Source organism: Neoarius graeffei, chromosome 3, assembly GCF_027579695.1.
Source record: "Neoarius graeffei isolate fNeoGra1 chromosome 3, fNeoGra1.pri, whole genome shotgun sequence".
In the NCBI taxonomy this organism is placed as follows: domain Eukaryota; kingdom Metazoa; phylum Chordata; class Actinopteri; order Siluriformes; family Ariidae; genus Neoarius; species Neoarius graeffei.
In genome coordinates, this window is record NC_083571.1 from 24,811,301 (window position 1) to 24,835,247 (window position 23,947).

General features: G+C 43.8%; 1 non-coding gene across 1 annotated transcript; it reads right to left on the minus strand.

Annotated features, from left to right (window-relative positions):
• Positions 1-20,259: 20,259 nt before the first annotated feature.
• trnaq-cug (transfer RNA glutamine (anticodon CUG)) lies at positions 20,260-20,331 on the minus strand. The gene has a single exon. It is a non-coding gene; the product is annotated as a tRNA-Gln (tRNA).
• Between the last annotated feature and the right edge of the window lie 3,616 nt (positions 20,332-23,947).

The following is a 23,947-nucleotide window of genomic DNA, read 5'->3' on the forward strand; positions in this document are numbered from 1 at the left end:
CACCAATTTCTTGATACAGGCCATTTAAAATATGCAGATCATTAATCTGACCTGTCAAGGTCACTCCAGGGCAAAACCAATGCTCCCAAATGAAAGCCCATATATGACTTCCTGTTCATGGTTAATAGTAACTATGGCCTTACCTTGTGCCGTTTTTGAGATATAGGCCATTGAAAATACATGACATAATATTGACCTAGGTCAATAGGTCAAAACTATAAATAGTCATTAAAACATGTTTTTCTATGGCAAAGGAGCAAGACTAACTCAAAGACCATGAAAAATGGTGGCACAGTGGTGTAAATGGTTAGCACGGTCGCCTCACAGCAAGAAGGTTCTGGGTTTGAGCCCAGCGGCCGGTGGGGGCCGTTCTGTGTGAAGTTTGCATGTTCTCCCCGTGTCTGTGTGGGTTTCCTCCGGGTGCTCTGGTTTCCCTCACAGTTCAAAGACATGCAGTTAGGTTAATATGGGATGGCCTTGGGCTGAGGTGCCCTTGAGCGAGGCACCGAACTCCTCCCCGGGCGCTGTTAGCATGGCTGCCACTGCTCTGGATATGTGTGTGCTCATTACTCACACGTGTGTGCAGTGTGTGTTCAGATGGGTTAAATGCAGAGAAGAATTTCACAAGTGTGTGATGAATAAAGTTGTTATTGTTCTTCTTCTAAATAGACAAAACTTTGACTTTTTGCTAGAGTCACCTAATTTTTTTTCCTCTCTCTCTCTCTACACCCTGTTTGCACTGTTATTGGAGATGCTTTAATCTCATTGTACATGTGTATAATGACAATAAAGGCATTCTCTTCTATTCTAGTTGAGAAGTTCAAGGTCATGTAACTCAGTCAAAATAGGTCAAGTCGCTTAACTGATGCAAAATATTTTGAAGCCCTGCAAATAGGGTCTCCGTACCCAATTTGGTGAAAATTCATGAAAAAATGAAGGAGTAGCGATTTAACATATAAGTGACCTTTGACCTAATTCTGGCAAAGGGTCAAGGTCAGAGGTCAAATGAGTGAAAAAAAGTATTAAGGTATAAGGGCCATGGAAGATGGCATGAAAGAATTTTGTCTAGCTTGTCCTGGTACTGTGCCAGGTGGTCCCATTCATAGCCATTCCTGAAAAATTTATGATGTCATAAAATGACGTCATGACATCAGTTGTCGTCATGCATGATATGGAGAGTACAGATAGTCACTACCTATATGCACACCAAGTTTCATGCAGAAATCTTAAAAACTGAGCAAGAAATGACCCTTGTCTAATTACTACTACAACATGTACACTAAACCTAAGCAATTTCAAGATCCCATTTTCAGAGAGATCACGTGACGCATCTATGGAGTTGCACGCTCACTGAGGGAGCTCCTGACACAAAGCCACCTTTTTTCAAAGTTTAACCTCATTTATATCGATTGTGTTGATTTATTTTTGCCGGTTTACTTTTCTAAATGTCTACGGTGCGTAAACAGCTGACTTTAATGCCCTCATCCTCAAAGCAAAAGAAGGAAAAAGTTAACGGAAAGTTCTGATACTGGAGCTACAGCTAATGTTAAAATGGCGGACACTCTGGCAAGACTTGAGTGCGTACTGAAGTCTGAAATGGCAACGATGAGAAGCGAACTATCCTCTCATATGGCTACTGCGTGTTTGAAAATTGAATCGATATCAGGGGAACAGAGAGAACAAAAGAAAATCCTGAATGGCCATGCCCGTCGTTTGGACACTGTCGAACAACAGCTAGTTGAACTACAAGACCGTAGCAGACGTAATAACCTCCATCTGCTTGGGCTCCCCAAAGGTATGGAGAAGGATGATGCAGTAGGCTTTCTCAAAAGATCTCTACCTATTTGGCTACCAATGCTGGTGGACAGAGAGACTGAAACAGAAAGAGCTCATCGCATTTACGTCAGTGCCGCTAACAAGAGACCCCGAGTCGTCATTTTCAAGCTTCTCCGTTTCAACGACCGAGATGTCATACTACGTGAAGTTAGGAAACATGGGCCGATTCGTCTGGACGACGGAGTGATCCTCAGCTTTTTTCCTGACTACTCTCCCACTACTGCCAAGAAACGAAGCTCGTTTACTGCAGTGAGGAAGGAGCTGAGGGATAAGGGAGTTCAGACCTTTCTTCAGTATCCAGCAACTTTGAAAGTGACTTTTAATGGTGAGACTTCCTTTTTGCAAACACCGGAGGAGGCACGTCAGGTCCTCGACTCCTTATCTGAAACTATTGATACAGGTAACATTAGTCCACTAGACTAATGTTTGGATTGTTTCATGCTAGGACCTATGTTGGTATTGTTTTCATGCTAGCCAAGCCATGTTGCCATCATCGTCCTTTAACTGGCCGTAACAGCAGGTCTTGGCGTCATTTTTTCCTCTCCTTTGAGTTAAACCTACAAACAGTGTTTTCTGAGCTTTATGATACCTTATACCATGTTTTCGAGGAAAGTGCTAATTCTATCGGCAATTATGCTTGACCCCCTTTTTTTTATATATATAATGGGAGAATTTTATCACTTTTTTTAATCACTATCTATAGGCTAGCCTTATGGATGTCTCAAGAACTCAGATCTGTTTTAGTTTTAGGCTACATTGCTGTTTATATAACATGGCTAACCTATGGTTTTTTTTTCTTTTTTCTCCTACCTCACACTAAAGCATAGAGGTGATGGTCTTTGTATTAGATAATTGGGCTTGTGTCAGATCCCAGATTATGTGCACACCAGTGCTGATGTCACGGATTACTAAGAGCAGGGCTCTCAAGTCTCACGCATTGAGCGTGACAGTCACGCTTTTCGGTCTTTTGTCACGCACTCCCGCCACACATTGTATTTCTCATGTTGAAAAAAAATTATAATATAAATTTCTCTGGCGCGCCGCTATCGCTATGGAAATGGCAGGAAACAAGCACGTCTCCCATGAGTCGAGCCTGCCACTTACCAGCCAATCAAATAAAGGAAAAGGGCGGGGCTACACAATAGTCAATCAGAAGCACTATTGTATCTGGGTCGATAACAGCTCCACTTGTTCACAGGCAATAACAGACGCTGGTCAGTAATAATAACAGTGACACTAACGTGTGTTTAAAGTGCTGATGACACGAACATGACTCTATGCAATTTCTTAAATAAACTATACAACATGGCAAACATGTTAGATTTCTGTTATAATTACGTGAAAAGAAGCTGTTGTTACGCGAATATCCAACTTTTAATTGCACAGCGCAAGAAAACTGGGTCCGTGGCTCGCGGCCATGCTGTGACGTCAGCAGAAGAACACGCTGCGGTTCACTGGCTGTTCTACTCAATGGAAATGGCGCATGAAAACGCCGGTCTACTTGGCAGCTGGCATCACAGTTCTGAACAAAAGAACAACCAAATACTGGTACTTTAAGCAGTGATCATGATGGCATGATTTTATCTGATTTTAAATAAATGAGATTGATAATAATGTGAATGTTCACAACTAGTACATACAAACTCTGCAGCTTCTCATTCAGCAGCTGCGTCATACTCCGCAAAAACATCAGCAAGAACCTACAATATAAATGGAAATGCAATACACTAAGCTCAAATGACTTTTGGAAAGTATAATTTCTAAATTTTTTCTACATATTCTTGAAGTCGGTCATCGGGGTACTTTCTACCGTTCCCTAACAACGCATGGCAAAGGGTAAAGTGTAGTGTTGCTACGAGTACTTGCTAAAGCCTCCGGTGGAAGATCCTCGATGTGCTGATAAGACATACAGTTCTATATAACACACAAGTGTCACGATAATCACAAAACAGATGCAAATTGTTAAAATACCTAATTTTTAAGCAATCATGTGTTGATCTCTTCCGAATAGAATCTATGATAGCCTACCCTCTTTACCCTTTGCCTCTCGTTGCTAGGCGGCAGTTACATGAAAGCCGCAAGCTTTCACAAGCAAATACATGACTGATATCACGCCGACTTTATGATTACATTTATGATTATCATGAATGTGTACTCTATGATGTGTACTCTATGAGCGCTCTGGAGCGAGTCACTTCCAAGATGGCCACGCAGACTGCAGTGTTACTATTTTTAGCATCATGTCGGAGCACTCTATAGCTCTACGTACCTTTATCTTGTCGTTTCTCAACACATGTTCTGACAGGAGGACTGTCTTTGGAGGAGTCGCCTTGTCCCAGGCGACTGCTGGATCCGGCGTAGCTACTAGTAGACCCCCTCCGGAATACTGTAGGCACTGCTGATGGTAGCAACACACGTTTGTGCTGAACTGCACACCCAAGAGATTCTTTTAAGCTGGGAAGGGTGTCAAAACAATCCAAATCGAAGTGTTCAGAGCACAGGAGAGATGTTGGTGAGGGCTCCCACTTGTCACGAGTGCGCCTGACTTGCTTCACCCACTTCGCATGCAGCTCGGGATCTCTGGGAAACTTGAATAAACTTACTCCATCCTTGTGGGTTTTGGAGCAAAAGCCGGCAACACAACGCGAAGGCATAATAACTATAACTATATATATATATATATATATATATATATATATATTAGTGCTGTCAAAAATGTCGCGTTATTAACGCGTTAACTTGACTCAATTTTAACGGCGATAATTTTTTTATCGCGAGATTAACGCTCTGTGACATGATGCCAGGCCCCGCACAGCCAGAGTCCTCTGCCCTCCCCCGAAGAGCCACGGTGCTCGGCTGGTTTCGTTTTCCCATCGGCGGCTCCAGCCCCACTTTGCAGTGGCTGTGACGTGTTATGCTCTGCAATAAAAAAAAAAAAAAACACTGGTACAACCAGTGTTTGAACTATGCCGATATTTTCGGGGGGGGTCCCTTATTTTCCCTTGGGGGGGTGCTTGCGCTTGTCTCAGAGCGCGGCTCTCCATCGCGCGCTCACTTCGGATATGCAAATGCTTCCCGTTACACATGATTGCTATGTCAATAAACATCATTTTGCCAATATTTTAGAGACCCCCCAACATTTCCCAAATCATGTTTTCAAGGGATCTCATGTCTGTTTCAGGGGATCTCGGATCCCCCGAGTACCCCCGTAGTTCGAACGGTGAGTAAGCCCATTCACTTTTTTATGCTGATAAGAGAATTACAATGGCTTTTCATGTGACAAAAATGTGCGATTAAATTGCGATTAATCGCGAGTTAACTACGACAGTCGCGACATTAATCGCAATTAAATATTTTAATCGCTTGACAGCACTAATATATATATATATATATATAAAATTTATAATGTATAATAATAATACTAATAATGATAAACTGAACACCTGTCGCATCAACAACAAACTGGTAAGTGAGGAGGAAGATTCTTTCGCTGACGTCATATAGCCCCTCCTCCTCATTCGTCTCCTGGGTGCTGCAGCCCTGTCAAATTTGCCCAAATAGCCGCGTTTTTTTTTATCATAACTTGTAAAATAGGCGCCTTCGTGAATTAATATATGGATCATCAGGAATTACTTTTTATGTTATAAAACATCGCCAAAGATGTCAAAAACATGTCATCAGACCTTTAAAGCAGCATGTGAATACCAGTAAGAGTGAAGTTTTTTTTTAAATTTGTCATTAGTTATGAAAGACCCGTTTGTGAAAGATTAAGTTTGTATTGTTCCAGCAGGCAGCACTGGCCTTTCTGGTCACAGCTGTGGAGTATGCCATGGATAAACTCCTGTTGGAAGATGCTCTCCTGAAGCATGCGAGATTTATTGATGTGCAGCTGAGGGCTGAGTGTGGGGTTGAAGATGTCCTCTACTTTCTAGACAGGCAAGGGTTTTCACATAATGACTACATATTTTTAAGTTTAATGGTCATGATCACAAAACAAATCTGTCTCTCACTGCATTCTAATCAGTCTTGTACACATTGTGCTCTTTTTAAGATACCAGGAACTCCTTCCTTTTCATGACCCAAAGGAACAGGACCAAATAAGCAGTGGCGTGCACAGACATTTTGGGGAGCAAGTGCTCTGGGGGGAAAAAAGGGCACTTTTTTGCGCATGTGGAACACATTATTATAAAAGTCTGAGATTTAACCCTCCTCTTGTGTTCGGGTCGCCACTGACCCGTTTTAGTTTTTAAAGGTGTAAAACAACCACTTAATGTTAATTTATTACATCAAGGCTTTTTGACTTTGCCAGGAATCTCTAGTTGAACAAAATAGAAAAAGAAATTTTTGTTTTCCTAAATCTGAAAATGGTCTAGCAAAAAATATAATACTTATGTGCAGTTGTTTCTGTATGCGACGGGCTACTTCATGACAAAATAATTACAGCTTGGGGTACAATTACAGCTCGCGCTCAATGGAGCGAGGACGGGACACAGAAGGAAGGGGAGAGAGAGAGAGAGAGAGAGAGAGAGAAGAGGAGAGAAGAGTAGACGCCATCTGCTGTCCTGCTCCCGGAACAGCCGCCAAATGATCCTCCGCCAGCTCCACTGCCTGATCCAGCGACGCCGGGCAGTGGCACTGGACCCACTCCGCGGTTCCTGCGGGTAAGCGAGCAAAGAACTGTTCCAGCACCACCTGGTCGATGATCCCCTCGGCATCACGGTCTTCAGCCCTCAGCCACCACCAGCAGGCGTCCCGGAGCTGCTGGCCGAACGCGAACGGCCGGCCGACTTCCTCCAAGCGCAGAGCGCGGAAGCGCTGGCGCTGTTGCTTGGGAGTGCGCCCCACGCGCTGGAGGATGGCCCGGCGGAGGTCCGCGCAGGCCAGCCGGCGGTCGGCGGGGAGCTGTAGCGCGGCCAGCTGTGCCTCTCCCGTTAGGAGGGGGAGGAGGCGCACCGCGCGCTGCTCCATCGGCCACCCCGAGGCTTCTGCGACCTGTTCAAATAGCGTGATGAATGTCTCGGGGTCGTCCTGCGGGCCCATCTTGGTGATGGTGAGGGGAGACGGGCCCGCGGCCGGAGCGCTGGTGGACCCCGCCGACGGGAGGAGGTGCCAGAATGCCTCGCGGTCTTCCTGCTGGGCCAGCACCAGGGCTTCAAAGCGCCGCTCTTGTTCCTTCCGGAGGGTGACGAGCGCCTGGTGCTGGCTTTGCTGGGCCGTGGCGAGGGTGTGGACCAGGTCGGCGAACGGGGAGGACTCCATGGGGCTGATCGGTGGGTGCTCCACTCTGGATCCCGGGTTTCGGCACCACTGTAACGGTTCGCTACGTGTGGGCGGAGCACAGAGGACGGCAGGACAGAGATCAGGTGCACACAGAGGCTTTATTGCCGCACTTTTCAGTCTGACAATAGACAGATTCCAAACACACCGAGACACACACTAGCGTCTCGTCCAGGGATGATCTCCTCTGCTCTCGATCTCCCTCCTTAAATAGGGCACGGTCACTGGGAAGACACACACAAACACAGGTTAATTGCCGTCAGGTGTAGTGATTCTGCCACTTACCTTCCCTGACTCCGCCCTCCTGTCACAGACCGGCGCTTGACCACGCCCCCACTGCCACAACCCCTTAATCACCATTGCTTCCAGGTTTGCTATTTGCTATGAGTGGTAGCACCTGTCTGGGTTCCAGCTATGGGTTAAATAGTACATCACCAATAAGGCACTGGCAGCAGTGCACTTTTTGGTGCAATGTGGCAGATGAACCCAACAGGGTCAATGGCATACCACCAGATGGCATGCAGAAGAGCCACTCAAATGGCCAATGGATGGCATCACTCGGCAAGTCAGTTGTCACTGTGGGGCAACTTCCATACTCATCAGGTCTGTGGCACTTTTATGCACCACTTGGCATCAGGTCTGGAGGTCCAGAGAGTCAACACAATGGGGGCACGACATTGTTAGTCTTATCTTACTGTGCAAGGTGCTTCATTAGGAAAGGAGAATAAGTCTGGTGTGCACTGGTGCGGGCTTCTCGCGGCCCATCTGTGTTTCTGTGCATCCTAATGAAGCAGTCATCATCGCTAGCGATGCACAGCCGACAACGATGACAATAACCATGGTCCCACCCACAGCCAGTCACTGTTCACCATGGTCCCACCCACAGCCAATCACTAGTAACCATGGTCCTACCCACAGCCAAACACTAGTAACCATGGTCCCAGCCACAGCCAATCACTGGTAACTATGGTCCCACCCATGTTGGCTGTCCATTGCTAGCAATGATGACTGCTTCATTAGGATGCACAGAAACGCAGATGAGCCGTGAGGCCTGCACCAGAGCAACAGAATCACCCGCAACAGCGGCATAAATGGCTTGGCCAAGCCACCACGGAATGTCTGGACTTGTGAGCTCTCACATGCTATTCTCCTCTCCTAACAACGCGCCTTGCACAGTAAGGTAAGACAAATGATGTCATGGCCCCATCATATTGTCTTTCTGGACCTCCAGACCTGATGCCAAGTTGTGCACAAAAGTGCCACAGGCCTGACGGGTATTGATGTTGCCCCGCAGTGACAACTGACTTGCTGAGTGATGCCATCCATTGGCCATTTGAGTGGCTCTTCCACATGCCATTTGGTGGTGTGCCATTGACCCTGTTGGGTTCATCTGCTGCATTGCACTGAAAAGCGCCCTGCTCCTAGCACCTTATTGGTGATGTACTATTTAAGCCACAGCCAATCACTGATTACCATGGTCCCAGACCACAGACCAATCACTGATCACCATTGTTTGTCCCACCATCTCACCTTTTTGTTCTTCATTTTAAATATTCTTTTAGGAGATATTACATTTTATAATGAGCTTTACTTTAAAAGGTAATTAAAGGTGGGGGGCGTCGTGGCTGAGGTGGATAAGGTGCCATACCATAAATCCAGGGACCCGGGTTTGATTCCGACCCGAGGTCATTTCCCGATCCCTCCCCGTCTCTCTCCTGCTCATTTCCTGTCTCTACACTGTCCTATCCAATAAAGGTGAAAAAAAGCCCAAAAAAAAAAAAAAAAGGTACACAACATGCACTCTTAATACCAACACAGTAATATCTGATCGCTATTTCTGGGAGTGTAATGCTGCATCATCATCATGATCTCATTATCTCTAGCCACTTTATCCTGTTCTACAGGGTCGCAGGAGCCTATCCCAGCTGAGTACAGGCGAAAGGCAGGGCACACCCTGGACAAGCCACCAGGTCATCACAGGGCTGACACATAGACACAGACAACCCTTCACACTCTCATTCACACCTACGGTCAATTTAGAGTCACCAGTTAACCTAACCTGCATGTCTTTGGACTGTGGGGGAAACTGGAGCACCCGGAGGAAACCCACAGGGAGGATACGCAAACTCCGTACAGAAAGGCCCTCGCTGGCCACGGGGCTTGAACCCAGACCTTCTTGCTGTGAGGCGACAGCGCTAACCACTACACCACCGTGCCACCCCGTCATCATGATGTTCATCTAAATATAGTGCAAACGCCATCCAAGCATAAAATACCACCATGGCACTCTGTCTGTCATGACTGAACCCCAAATGGCTCAATGTGGATTTGGGAATCACAGCCAGCTTGGCGTCACATCACATCACCCTGTGGTTGATTATTTTCCAATAATGGAACATCCTGAAGTGTTTTATTCCTCTTATATCACTGCAATTTGCCAAGGATTATATAATATAATATATAATATTGTTATATTTTATATAATAATTATATATTATAATTATAATATATAATTATAAAATATAATGATATAATTATTTATTATAATTATATATTATAATATATAATTATATAATTTTATAATCAATATAAAATTAGATCATACTGACTGTACAGCTGCTGCCAGCACCTTTGATCTAAAGGTGGGGCTATTAAATATTATATCTCTTACATCTAAAGCGCTAATGGTTAATGAACTCATTACTGATCAGGAGTTTAATGTACTGTGTTTAACAGAAACACGGATTGTGGCACGGTGGTGTAGTGGTTAGCGCTGTCGCCTCACAGCAAGAAGGTCCTGGGTTTGAGCCCCGGGGCCGGCGAGGGCCTTTCTGTGTGGAGTTTGCATGTTGTCCGTGTGGGTTTCCCCCAAAGACATGCAGGTTAGGTTAACTGGTGACTCTAAATTGACTGTAGGTATGAATGATTGTCTATGTGTCAGCCCTGTGATGACCTGGTGACTTGTCCAGGGTGTACCCGGCCTTTCGCCCGTAGTCAGCTGGGATAGGCTCCAGCTTGCCTGCGACCCTGTAGAAGGATAAAGCGGCTAGAGATGATGAGATGGATTAAGCCAAATGAATATATAGCATTAAATGAAGCGAGTCCTCCTGGATACAGTTATATACACCAGCCTCCTCTAACTGGCAGAGGAGGAGGCATCGCGGTTATTTATAACGATTATCTAGGTGTAACACAAAAACCTGGTTATAAATTTAATACATTTGAAGTTCTTCATACTCATATAATGTATGTAGCCTCGAAAAATAAGTCTACCCAGTTAATTCCATTGCTTATTATTTACAGGCCCCCGGGGCCATATTCTGAGTTTCTTTCTGAATTTGCAGATTTTATCTCAGATCTGGTTATTTCCTTAGACAAAGCTTTAGTTGTCGGAGATTTTAATATTCACTTCGATAACCCAGAAGACCCTTTAAAAACAGCGTTTGTGTCCATCTTAGACTCAGTCGGGATTAAGCAGAATGTCATAGGACCAACCCATAATGGTGGTCACACCCTTGATCTAATACTAACATTCAGATTAAACGTAGATAATATAGTCATACTTCCACAGTCTGAAGTTATCTCAGATCATTGTCTCATCTCATTCAAGATATGTCTGAGTAATAATATATGCACCTCACCACGCTACTGTATTAAACGTACTTTCATGTCAACTACTGCACAGAGCTTTATAAATGATCTCCCAGAGCTGTCAACTTTGATTGGGTCACTATCAGCCCCTGCAGAACTTGATCAGGCAACTGAATGCTTAGAGTCAACATTCCGCCATACTTTAGATAATGTAGCTCCTCTAAAAAGGAGAATGGTCAGAGACAAAAAAATTAGCACCCTGGTATAATGATGACACTCGCACATTAAAACAGACCACTCGAAAATTGGAACGTAAATGGCGCCAAACAAAATTGGTAGTGTTCAAATTAGCTTGGAAGGAAGTTTGTGCTAAGTTTGTTAGCTTCCTGAAGTATAGAAAAGCTCTTAGTGCTGCGAGATCAACATATTTCTCCTCCCTAAAAGAAGATAACAAAAATAATCCTAGATTCCTATTTAATACTGTAGCAAAATTAACCAGGAATAAGTCCACTATCAACACATGCACACCTGCAGTATGTAGTAGCAACGACTTCATGAATTTTTTTAATGACAAAATTGAGAATATCCGACAAAAAATTCAAACTACTAATTTAAGGTTAGACAATGAAAGTGACCTTGTAGTTAACAATATAACTGTATCAGATCATCAGTTAGAATGTTTTACTCCCCTAAAAGAAGCTGAATTACTTTCATTAATCTCTACATCAAAAGCCTCAACTTGCGTACTAGATCCCTTACCGACACATCTATTCAAACAGATAATGCCTGGAGTAATTGAACCGCTTCTAAAAATAATAAATTCTTCTCTTATGATTGGCTATGTAGCCAAATCCTTTAAACTAGCAGTTATCAAACCCCTGATTAAAAAACCTGACCTTGATCCCTGTCAGCTGTCCAATTATCGGCCAATATCAAACCTCCCCTTTATCTCCAAGATCCTTGAAAAAGCTGTGGCACAGCAGTTATGCTCATATTTACATAGGAATAACATCCATGAAATGTATCAGTCAGGATTTAGACCTCATCATAGCACAGAGACAGCACTGGTTAAAGTAGTAAACGACCTACTGTAGGCGTCTGATCAGGGCTGTGTCTCGCTACTTGTGTTGCTTGACCTTAGTGCAGCATTTGATACCATTGATCATTCCATTCTTCTGGATAGACTAGAAAATGTTGTGGGAGTTAAGGGAATGGCCCTCTCCTGGCTCAGGTCTTATCTAACTGATCGTTATCAGTATGTTGATATAAATGGTGATATTTCTAGACGTACCGAGGTAAAGTTTGGTGTTCCACAAGGTTCTGTCTTGGGTCCACTGCTTTTTTCTCTATATATGTTACCTCTGGGCGATATTATTCGTAAACATTGTATTAGTTTCCACTGTTATGCTGATGACACACAGTTGTATGTCTCTGCAAAACCTGATGAGAGACACCAGCTTAATAGAATTGAGGAATGTGTTAAGGACATTAGACACTGGATGCTTATTAATTTCCTTCTGCTTAACTCTGACAAGACTGAAGTACTTGTGCTAGGACCACATACAGCTAGAAGTAAGTTTTCTGATTACACAGTGACTCTGGATGGCCTTTCTGTTTCTTCACGTGCAGCAGTAAAAGACCTCGGAGTGATTATTGACCCCAGTCTTTCATTCGAAACTCACATTGATAACATCACCTGGATGGCTTTCTTTCATCTCAGAAATATTGCAAAGATAAGAAATTTAATGTCATTGCATGATGCAGAAAAACTAGTCCATGCTTTCGTTACCTCCAGGTTGGATTATTGTAATGCCTTACTGTCTGGATGTTCCAATAAGTGCATAAACAAGCTCCAGTTAGTTCAAAATGCAGCAGCAAGAGTCCTTACTAGAACTAGAAAATATGACCACATCACGCCTGTCTTATCCACACTGCATTGGCTCCCAATCAAATTTCGTATTGATTATAAAATACTACTATTGACCTTTAAAGCACTAAATGGTCTCGCACCACAGTACCTGAGTGAACTTCTGCTCCTTTATGACCCGCCACGCCTACTTAGATCAAAAGGTGCAGGCTATCTGCTGGTACCTCGTATAGTGAAGGCTACATCAGGGGGCAGAGCCTTTTCTTACAAAGCCCCACAGTTATGGAACAGCCTTCCAAGTAATGTTCGGGAATCAGAAACAGTCTCAGCATTTAAGTCTAGGCTGAAAACATACCTGTTTAGTCAAGCCTTTTGTTAATGGTGTTTATGAGGTAAAGGAGTAGATCTGGAGGGTCCTCAGACATAGAGTGTTTTGGTAAACTGGGATGTATGGATGCTGTCAGTCCCCACTCGCTTGCTCACTCGAGTTTGTTGACGGTGTAGTGGCTGGCTGCTTTATGTCCCGGGGCTCCCTCATGCCTGTGTTACCTTCTGGCTCTCTCCTTTTAGTTATGCTGTCATGGTTAGTTGCCGGAGTCCCTGCTTGTACTCGGTGCAATATGTATACTGCTCCTACTTATTCAGGTGACATTGGGCATACCTAACAACCTGTGTTTTCTTTCCCTCCCCCCCACCCCAAATCTGTCCCTCTGAGTTACATGGAGTCAACAGGAAATCTTTTGGTGGAGACCTCGACTGGCTATCGTAGCCTGCAGGGAATCGGCCGTCAGACATTCTGTCGCATGTCCCAGACCCGGTGAAATGTAACTGAATTGTCTTGGCCAGCCCTAAGGGTCCCATCTGCATCTCATCATTGCTGAGGAGTGTGCTCCCATCACCCAATCAAGCATCCAGCCAGAGCAGGTCATGCTATTTTTTACCATATTAACATGCCATTGTTGTGTGTTATGCCTGATGTAAAGACTCTCGTCTCTGCGAGCCTACCACACAGATTTAATACTTGTCATTTTTAGGGCATACCTAACAACCTGTGTTTTCTTTCTCTCTCTCTCTCCCCCCCCCCAATCTGTCCCTCTGAGTTACATGTTGATCCTGGGATTGAGATGCTGGCCTCTTCTGCCCCTCAGACCTGCTTGATCCATCCTGGTACCCTGTGTCTGGTCGGAGTTTTATCGCACCGCTCCTGTGAAGGACGGCCCCATGAGGACAGTTGAGGGGTATACCTGTTAAAACTGTTACAGTTTTTCTTGATTGGTTTGGCTCATTTCCTGAAACTGAGATGACACTCCTATAACTATAAGGTCATTTTGCCAAACAGTGTTACAGTTCTGCACAACCCTTCAGATAACCAGCAAAATGTCATATGTCTCCCAAAACTGTTCATTCATGCTTCAAAATGAAATCCCTTTCCCATATAAATAGTCAGTACCATAAAAATGGTATAGATCCTTCTCAATTGCTTGGCCTCATTTTCGTTCATTAAGTGCTTCTGTCTAAATGACCTGGATGGCTCAGCACAACTACATGGATCATCTGCAAATGCTCATATCTCTCCCAAAACAGTTTACCCATGTGTCAAAACTAAATATCCTTCTCACATAAATAGGCAATGCCCCCAAAATGCATTGTCCCTTTGGCATTGTGTAAGCACTGCAAGTCAAAATGCTTAGACATTTTGTCAGAGGTCTAGCTAAAGGAATACTATTATATATAAAACTGGAGAAATAGGGTTTTACAGTGAGAGCAGCCTCCAAAGTTTGACACCACACACAGTGCACTCATTTCGCCAAGGAAATTGTTTATTCACACAATTTTCACACAAACCAAATTGCATGCATTACTGCATTACGTACAGAGAATATAGGTAAAAGGAAAATATGCATTGACCTTCTGCATGTGATATCATGCATCCTCGCGCTGAAAGGCTGTATGGCAAAATATAAACATGAACCAAAAAAGCAATAAAGTTCCAAAAATGAAACACTTGGACTAGTCGCTGTTGCCGTCTTCCCCCACCCTCTCCTGGTCACCATCCTCATCCTCCTGGCCATCCATCCACTGCTCTCTGTTTGGCCACAGATTTTCATCTACATCGCACCGGATGTTCTCCCTTGCGATGCAGCGTGGGAAGAAGCGGCGTGAATGTCTTAGCCAACCCCGACACTGATCGCCTGTGATGTCTTCACAGGCAGCATCCATCGCATTGAGGAGAGACCTCTGATCCCCAATGTGGCGTTCATAAACTCTCCACCTCCAAGCAGAGAAAAACTCTTCAATAGGATTAAGAAACGGCGAATATGGTGGTAAAAACATATTACGCATCCTTGGATGGCTGTTGAACCATGCTCTGATGAGTGGGCCACGGTGAAAGCTCACATTGTCCCACACAATGACAAACTGTGGTAGGTGGGGTGCTTCGAGACCCCTTTCATTTTCGGGGACTAAATCCATATACAGACGGTCCAGGTAGAGGAGGAGCCTCTGAGTGTTGTACGGGCCCAGGCTTGCCACACCATTGTCAGAAATGGCCGCACACATTGTAATATTTCCCCCTCTTTGACCCGGGACATCCACTGTGGCCCACTGGCCAATGATGTTACGTCCACGCCTGCGGCTCTTGGCCAGATTGAAACCAGCCTCATCTACAAACACCAGGAGATGAGGTGTTTCAATCCCCTCCAATGCCATTATTCTCTACAAAAGAGAAATATAGGTAAAACCAAATCATGTAGATGGGTCATACACAGCAGTAATATGTTCTTCACAAAGTCAATATAACCTGCAGCGGTTCCAAACCTATGCTGGCCTATGCAGAGGTACTCCAGGTGGTCTTTGACACAAAATGGAGAAATACTGATCACAGTTTTCTGTTACAGTCATTAGGCAAAATTCTGTGGTCAGATACTGGATTCCAAAGGCACAGTAAAGATACGGAAAACCCCCCAAACTTTGAACCTCTGCATAGTGTATAGGTTACAATGGTGGAAAACAAATACAGTAATTGACTTACCTGCACATACTGGTACCGCAGTTCTTTCACCCTCTCTGTGTTCCTGTCGAATGGTACCCTGTATATTTGTTTCATGGTCATATGATTTCTCTTCAGTACCCGGTCTATGGTTGAGATGCTAATGGAGTTGATATTGTGGAAGATGGATTCGTCTTGAAGGACTGCATTGCGGATCTGTGTGAGTGTGATGGCATTGTTTTGTATAACCATGTTGCAGATGGCTTGTTCCTGGGGATCTGTGAGCAATCTCCGTCTACCGCCCAAAGGAGGCTGTCGCCCAATTCTGCAGATAGACACAGACATGACAATTTGCACTGCAATACTACTCTAAACTGCAACTGTAATTTACTTTATTTTGTCCAATTTACTGTAGTATTTTCATTGTCACTTTATATACGCAACACTGCATCATACGATTTTGCAGTATGGGCCTACACACATGCGCACACGTGCAGGCGTGCACACACACACACAGCTTTCCTAGAAAAAATTGTAATTCCATCACTGCCTGAGTGCATACCTGTTTTCCCTGCGAAAGGGTTGTATGATGGAGGAGACTGTAGAGCGTGGCACGTTAGGCTGCACTCGGCGCCCTGCCTCTGCCACGGTTATGCCATGATTGACTACATGGTCAATAATGGTGGCTCGAATTTCATCAGGGACAGTGTGATGCCTATGCACTCCTCGCCCTCTTCCCCCTACTCCACCACCATGCATCCGCACCCCTCCTCCTCTTCCTCTCCTTCCTCCTCCTTCTCTTCCTCTTCCCCTTCCTCCAGCTGGAAGTTGTCCTTGTTGAGGTTCCTCCATGTTCACTCTGCAAATAGTACTGGCACCAGGCCAAGCTCTATATACAGTATACATGTATGGCAGCAGTCACAGTCATACACAACACCTGCCAGGTAACTCCACAAACTGTTGGATTGGTCATCTGTGATGTGGGAAACTCCTCCATCATTAGTCAAAACCTGAATTCACCTGTCACTTATTCACCTGACTGCCATGTATTTATTCCAAAAATCTTCCAAAATCATCCAAAAATATATATACTATATTGTATTATGTCCTTGACTAATTTTGACAATTGAGCAGACTATTCTGCATATGATGACTTATACGATGAAATTGTTCTGACATGTTTTGGAGGGAATGACCATTACATTGAGAAACAGCTAATTGGGATGGATTACGAACATCTATTCATCTGGAAGTTGTGCTAAATGTGGGATGATTGTGTTAACTGTGGGCCACTTGTACATAACCATTTGCAAGGATGCACTAGACACTTGAGACATGTACAAAGGATTTGCAATTTGATGAAAGCAATGAGAAATGCCAATCTGTTGTGAGAAATTGCAAGTGGGTTTGGGGATTTGTCCATGTTATTTTGAGAATGTCATCTCAGTTTCAAGAAATGAGCCAAACCAATTGAGAAAAACTGTAATATTATAGTCAGGCTGTCTGTTGTTGCCCAAATGAGGATGGGTTCCCTTTTGAGTCTGGTTCCTCTCGAGGTTTCTTCCTCATGTCGTCTGAGGGAGTTTTTCCTTGCCACCGTCGCCACAGGCTTGCTCATTAGGGATAGATTAGGGATAAAATTAGCTCATGTTTTAAGTCGTTCAAATTCTGTAAAGCTGCTTTGCGACAATGTTTATTGTTAAAAGCGCTATACAAATAAACTTGATTTGATTTGATATATGCAAAAAAAACCTTTAAATAATTGGCTGCAAAGGGATTTAACACTGTTTGGTAGAACAATATTAACCAAGGTTGAATCATTATCTAGATTAATCTATCCAGCGTACTCCTTAGCTATCCCACCAAGAATTGTAAAAGAAATGAATAGAACTCGGGAGGCACGGTGGTGTAGTGGGTAGCGCTGTCGCCTCACAGCAAGAAGGTCCGGGTTCGAGCCCCGTGGCCGGTGAGGGCCTTTCTGTGTGGAGTTTGCATGTTGTGTCCGTGTGGGTTTCCTCCGGGTGCTCTGGTTTCCCCCAAAGACATGCAGGTTAGGTTAACTGGTGACTCTAAATTGACCGTGAGTGTGAATGGTTGTCTGTGTCTATGTGTCAGCCCTGTGATGACCTGGTGGCTTGTCCAGGGTGTACCCTGCCTTTCTCCCATAGTCAGCTGGGATAGGCTCCAGCTTGCCTGTGACCCTGTAGAAGGATAAAGTGGCTAGAGATAATGAGATGAATAGAACTCATTTTAATTTCATATGGAAAAATAAACATCACTACATCAGAAATGGAGATTTGATAAAGGACTATGAGGATGGTGGCATAAAAGCAATTGACTTTGAAATTATGAATGGAATGTTAAAGATCAAATGGATCTGTTCCTTCTTAAGAAATGATGAGATATGGTTCTCGCTGCCTTCTCTTGTTTTCAACAAAGTTGGAGGTATTGAGTTTCAATTAGTATGTGATTTTGAAATATCCAAACTGCCCAAAAAACTCTCTCAATTTCACCAACAGGCTCTGTTATATTGGAAAATGATGTTCAAACATAATTTTAGCCCCCATAATGTGCCATTGTGGAATAATAGGGTGATATTGAGTCAGAGGAGGTCTATGTTAATGGAAGACTGGATGGCAAAACAAATTTGGTCTGTTATGCATATTTTGGATGGAAATGGAAACATTCTTGAGCTAAATGATTTTAATGCGAAATATAGTATGAGTTGCTCCAGTGAGACCTATAGGAAAGTCACACAAAATATCCCAAGAGCCTTTATCCAATTGTTTAAGAATAATATTTTGAACATACCAACTCCAAATTTACACAAAGTAAAGATAGATGGTCTGGATTTAGTAAACGAAAAATGTAACAAATTTTTAAGGCAGTACTTAGTAAACACTTTATCTCCAAGTATAACAAAAAGCTCACTCATTCTGAAAGATTATAACAATTCTGATTTATTATCTATTCGAACAAGACAGGGTTTCCCATACATAGACCATTGTGTGGCGCAGCGCCACACAATGGATTCCTATCGCCACACAATCAGACTCGCGATTTTGAAAATAAAAAAATTCCGTTGCGTATCATTCCGTTCATTCATAGTGCTCTTTCTTCTCGTTCACGCGCGTGCGCGCACACACCCGCACACACAGAGACAGAAAGACAGAGAGGCATGTACACAGGCCTGCCGTTGCGCATATACCTGGACTGCAAGTAGTCCTGTTAGGCTAATTAAAAATAACGCAGCCTTCCCGATTCGCCTTCCGACCCCTTATTTTAAAAGGTAGCCTACGTCATGCTCGTGATGAGCTTTATCATAGCCTTCTTGGCTTACAGGAAACGGACATCCCTGAGTCAGGCTATAAACCAATTTCGATGCATACAGTAGCAGCTTGACGCGAGGAACCGGCCTTATTGCATTATCCCGTTTATCCCGCTTCAGCATTCATGCAAGTTATTAATAATGGCTTGACATTCACAATAAATAAGGATTTCCCACTAGCCCAAATAAAATGTTATACTCGCGGGGATGCCTAGTTGATGCTATCTGAAGCATAAAATCTGAATATTTTAAGAAACATCTTTATTAGCTTTACTGGCAAAGTAGAATTGCGAGCGGGATTTCTCAGCTATGAATAGGGCAAGCACATAGAAATTCAGTATTCCTTTGTATATTTTTTTGATGTAATAGAAATTTTTAGTGCTTTGATGATAAAGAAAATGTACTTTTTATCCATAGATTAAAACAGACCTCAGGAATAGGCTCCAAGGGGAACACCTGGCAGCCTGCTTACGAATCTCCATAAATGGTCCCGAACCCAATTACTTCCCTTACGATAGGGCACTTGAGTTTTTTTTCAGGAAGCCACGCAGAATTAAATGTTCTGATAGGGCATGCAGGCTTTGCACCAATTAGGGTAATGCGTTTTGATTATTGTTAGTTGCCTTGGTGTTACAGGGATGCAAACACAACCATGGTCAACAAAGAGTGAGGTAGCGTGGCGACGCGGACCCCACACACACACACACAATATCAGTCAGACAACAGTTTCAACAAAACAGAACATTTATTAATTACTATTATTTATTAATTCAGTTCCCAATCCATCTTCAGTTCCCCACCCCAAAGTCAGTCCATCTTTACTCCTTTTTCTTCCTTTTCTTTGCCACTTCCTGAAGTTTGTGTAGTGCCTTGGATGTATGCACCACGAACTCATAACACACACATGGGTTACACATTACCATTTGATCACTCGATGTTCTAAAATAGCAGCTAGTTGGGTGCTAACGGTTAGCATTTTAACTAAGTCAGACAGCCACAAGCTTTAATAAGACCAATTCTTGCACGTATAGAACGGTATTACGGCACCTAAATATTATCTAGGAACAAAAAACAATAGTCTTTAACCCGTGTAGACACTACGTTGAGAACATAGACAGTCATCATGCAACTCCTCAAATAACATTACGTTTTTCAGGCGTTTTTTACCCCAAGGATAGGTCATGGCTAATATGGTTAGATGAAGGAGGCTAGGTTACGAGAGACAAAGTTAAAAAATATGTATATATATGGTATCTTGAAGAGAACTTGTTCCATGTTGATGGAAACAAAGGGTTTGGGATATGCAAGCTTCCTCAAAAGCAGCCTTCAGGTGAAATACATTATTTAAAGAGGTGCAAAGAGCAGCTTCAGAGGTTCCACTGAGAGTTGAACTCAAACCACTGGATTCAGAGTCCAGAGTGCTAACCATTACACCATGGAACCAAGACACAGCTGCAAGATTGTTTTTACCATCAAATTACTGCCATATAACTCACCTCGCTCTGGCAAAAAATTTAGCACCCACTTGGTCAAAGGTGTACACAAACCACCAATCCCGATACCCGGGAATGAATCAGGGACCTTCAGTCTTGCGTTCTCCCTACCGAGCTATTTCAGCATGCCCTACAGGGTTTAACTCATGGCTTCTTCCATGCAGTCGGATACAGCCTCTGGCCCTTGTGAAATGTATGCAGCAAGCAGAAATTTGTTTTTGAGATCACATTCCATTATATTACATTATAGGCATTAAGCAGATGCACAACATCAACTCATCAGACTTGGAGGTAGACCGCCAGATTCAAGCTGCCACCAAAGCCTTCGGTGCTATACAAAAGCAACTATGGTCTCGCCATGACATCAAGAGAACCAGCAAGTTGAAAGTATACAACGCCGCAGTCTTATCACCTCTGCTTTACGCCAACGAATGTATGAGGCTCTACGGTAAACACTTCAAGTATCTGACCAGGCTACAACTGCGACACCTGCATCAAATCCTCAAAATAAGATGGCAGGACAAGGTCCCCGATGTAGAAGTCCTCAGGCGAGCCAAAACAGTAAGCGTGGAAACACTTATCACAGCCTCCCAACTTCGTTGGGCTGGACACGTCTGGCGCACGCTTGACACGCGACTACCCGAAGCCGTTTTCTACGGAGAACTGAGCCTAGGAAAGAGGCTGACAGAAACAAGGACAGAAACTGAGGTACAAAGACGTTTGGAAGAGGAACATGAAGAATGCCCTCATTATCGATCAGTCTTTTAAAACTAACTAATTTCCTGACATGGGATCCTTGGCCTGCTTCTCCTTCTTTTGACGCATGTTTCAGGAAGCAGATGTTGCTTTATTGTTCAGTGTGAGCAATTGGGTCGAGGTTGGTGAGAAGTGGTTCTTCAGAGCACATGGTGGCTTTTGGACCACCATGTTGAAGAAGGGAAGTAGGTGTGCATCCTTCTTTCACATTGTTAAAGCTATCCATGCTGACTTTGCTCAGTAGATAGAATACGTTTTTGAGACTGGATGTCGGGATTTTCATCCCCCTGTGTAAATACTGTATGTGAGTGGGTCGAACTGTGGGCTTCAAAACAATAATCAAGAGAAAAGACATCTGTTCAAGGCCAAGTCACTGCCTCGTCACTATTTAGTGAAGCACCTCAGCAGCCATGACATTTTTTTTCTTTGGCCAGTTGGTTAGAGTGTGGTGCTAATAACACCAAGGTCACAGGTTCAATCCCTGTACTGGCCAGTTCTCTCCTTTACAGGTCCTGTTGTTGTCAGGACAGGGGAAGCCTTTTTCTGTTGAGGGAAATGTTCTGCAAAACAAGAGCTTCTCTGGTTGTTTTGCAAAATGTCAATCGATTCCTTGTATCTGGATGTGCCATTGAAATACAGTAACTCAACTGATTGCAGGACGCAGGAAATTCAAATACACGCATGAGATTGCCTCAAAGAGAAGCGCTAATGAATCTCGTAAAAATCAGTGCTCCTTTTTCAATTCATCTAATTGTGCTTCATTTTGAAAGTAACTTTAATTTCATAAACTCTAAAAGGTATCTTTAGTTGCTTGAATCACTCAAAACCACTCCAAAACATAGCAATTACCGAAGGATCCAGGAAGGTAGTAGCCATTGTTAGGGTATGATAGACAGATAGATGGTCTTTTTCTTTGCATTTTCTCTTCTCTAATTCACCACTAAATAATACAGTCATTAGCTAACTGCTTTTCCAGAAAGTCCATAGTGAGAATTCACCAGTTGACCACTATTTCATTCTGAGCGGACTGACTCAGGTGTTTTTCATTTAAAGTGCACAGGATCTGATCAGAACTTGAGCTCGTTCACAGCCCAACCCACACAATCCAATCTGGCAACAGAGGGTACAATGGATGGTCCATCACACCATGTGAGCAGACCAAGTGAGTTAAACATTGATGGGCAGTTATCACTCTGATTTGGTTCTAGGGGCACAGCCAATTATGCTTTCCATCCATCCATTATCTGTAACCACTTATCTTGTACAGGGTCGCAAGCAAGGTGGGGCCTATTCCAGCTGACTATGGGCGAGAGGCAGGGCACACCCTGGACAAGTCACCAGATCATCACAGGGCTAACACATAAAGACAAACAACCATTCACACCTACAGTCAATTTAGACCCACCAATTAACCTAACCTGCATGTCTTCAGGGGAAAACAGAGCACCCAGAGGAAACCCACACAGGCACAGGAAGAACATGCATACTCCACACAGAAAGGCCCCCATCAGCCACTGGGCTCAAACCCAGAACATGCTGGCTGTGAGGTGACAGCGTTAACCACTACACGACTGTGCCACCGCCAACTGTTCTAATGCTCCCCGAGCCACCATGTTGCACCCAAATACAGACCTATAGTGCCCAATATCATTGAAGCTGTGATGGTACTGGAATAAACCTCAGATCCAAAATTGCAGAAGTGGACCATACCTGGTATATATATATATATATATATATATATATATATGAACAATTATTTTAACACTTACGCTTTGATTGTAGACGAGTAAATGACTTCCACTTCAACGCTGATCGTTTACTCCCAGTCACCGAGGCTCCAAAGAAATACACACTACTAGATGAAATTCAGCAAGTTGATAAATGAACACACCTATCTGAGGAAAAGCCCGGGAGTCACGTTCCTTAGCAACCAGATTGCCCAGCCGTCGGTTCCATCCACTGACAGTGTAGCAGCTAGCAGTTTGTAACGGAACGCTGTTGAATATTATAATAGCAGCCAACAGCTACACTGTCAATCTTACTATCTCTGCTGTCAATGGTTCCATATATCCACCAGGGGGAACCAAACATTGTATGGTCTGCACAGTACTCTGGTCTATCATTACTACCAGAGTGGATTACCGGAGAGCAACCCCCCCCATAAAAAAAAACACTCTTTGGATCTGCACGAATTACACAAGTAGCCCAAAATGCCGGGGAAAAAGCAGAATGCGCCGAAAAGCGCGCCGTTTGCACGGTTTCTTACATCTAATTATGATATTTTATTTTATTATTATTTTGTTGTTACATTATACTATTTATTTCATTTTAGTATTGGTTGAGGTAAGTGTTGAGTTCAATATTTTAAAATACAAACCTCCAGCGGCAGCACGGTGGTGTAGTGGTTAGCGCTGTTGCCTCACAGCAAGAAGGTCCTGGGTTCGAGCCCCGGGGCCGGCGAGGGCCTTTCTGTGTGGAGTTTGCATGTTCTCCCTGTGTCCGCGTGGGTTTCCTCCGGGTGCTCCGGTTTCCCCCACAGTCCAAAGACATGCAGGTTAGGTTAACTGGTGACTCTAAATTGACTGTAGGTGTGAATGGTTGTCTGTGTCTATGTGTCAGCCCTGTGATGACCTGGAGACTTGTCCAGGGTGTACCCCGCCTTTCGCCCGTAGTCAGCTGGGATAGGCTCCAGCTTGCCTGCGACCCTGTAGAAGGATAAAGCAGCTAGAGATAATGAGATGAGACAAACCTCCAGCTTCATTTTTGTAATTTATTCCTTGAATGTCAACTAAAGAATGATTGAAAGATTG